The sequence below is a fragment of the Triticum dicoccoides genome, chromosome 5B, assembly GCF_002162155.2.
Source record: "Triticum dicoccoides isolate Atlit2015 ecotype Zavitan chromosome 5B, WEW_v2.0, whole genome shotgun sequence".
In the NCBI taxonomy this organism is placed as follows: Eukaryota; Viridiplantae; Streptophyta; class Magnoliopsida; order Poales; family Poaceae; genus Triticum; species Triticum dicoccoides.
Genome location: NC_041389.1, coordinates 596,358,552 through 596,360,009, shown reverse-complemented (window position 1 = coordinate 596,360,009; position 1,458 = coordinate 596,358,552).

The window sequence follows — 1,458 nt, the reverse complement described above, 5'->3', positions numbered from 1 at the left end:
TCCGGACCATTCTGGAACTCCTCGTGACGTCCGGGATCTCATACGGGACTCCAAACAACATTCGGTAATCACATACAAGTCTTCATAATAACCCTAGCGTCACCGAACCTTAAGTGTGTAGACCCTACGGGTTCGGGAGACACGCAGACATGACCGAGACGGCTCTCCGGTCAATAACCAACAGGGGGATCTGGATACCCATGTTGGCTCCCACATGCTCCTCGATGATGTCATCGGATGAACCATGATGTCAAGGATTCAATCAACCCCGTATGCAATTCCCTTTGTCAGACGGTATGTTACTTGCCCGAGACTCGATCATCGGTATCCCAATACCTCGTTCAGTCTCGTTACCGGCAAGTCACTTTACTCGTACCGTAATGCATGATCCTGTGACCAGACACTTGGTCACCTTGAGCTCATTATGATGATGCACTACCGAGTGGGCCCAGTGATACCTCTCCGTCATACGGAGTGACAAATCCCAGTCTCGATCCGTGTCAACCCAACAGACACTTTCGGAGATACCTGTAGTGCACCTTTATAGTCACCCAGTTACGTTGTGACGTTTGGTACACCCAAAGCACTCCTACGGTATCCGGGAGTTACACGATCTCATGGTCTAAGGAAGAGATACTTGACTTTGGAAAAGCTCTAGCAAAACGAACTACACGATCTTGTGCTATGCTTAGGAATGGGTCTTGTCCATCACATCATTGTCCTAATGATGTGATCCCGTTGTCAACGACATCTAATGTCCATAGTCAGGAAACCATGACTATCTGTTGACCAACGAGCTAGTCAACTAGAGGCTTACTAGGGACGTATTGTGGTCTATGTATTCACACGTGTATTACGATTTCCGGATAATACAATTATAGCATGAATAAAAGACAATTATCATGAACAAGGAAATATAATAATAATGCTTTTATTATTGCCTCTAGGGCATATTTCCAACAGTCTCCCACTTGCACTAGAGTCAATAATCTTTACTTACATTGTGATGAATCGAACACCCATAGAGTTCTGGTGTTGATCATGTTTTGCTCGCGAGAGAGGTTTAGTCAACGGATCTGCGACATTCAGATCCGTATGTACTTTGCAAATATCTATGTCTCCATCTTGAACATTTTCACGGATGGAGTTGAAGCGACATTTGATGTGCCTGGTCTTCTTGTGAAACCTGGGCTCCTTGGCAAGGGCAATAGCTCCAGTGTTGTCACAGAAGAGTTTGATCGGCCCCGACGCATTGGGTATGACTCCTAGGTCGGTGATGAACTCCTTCACCCAAATTGCTTCATGCGCTACCTCCGAGGCTGCCATGTACTCCGCTTCACATGTAGATCCCGCCACGACGCTCTGCTTGCAGCTGCACCAGCTTACTGCTCCACCATTTAACATATACACGTATCCGGTTTGTGACTTAGAGTCATCCAGATCTGTGTCGAAGCTAGC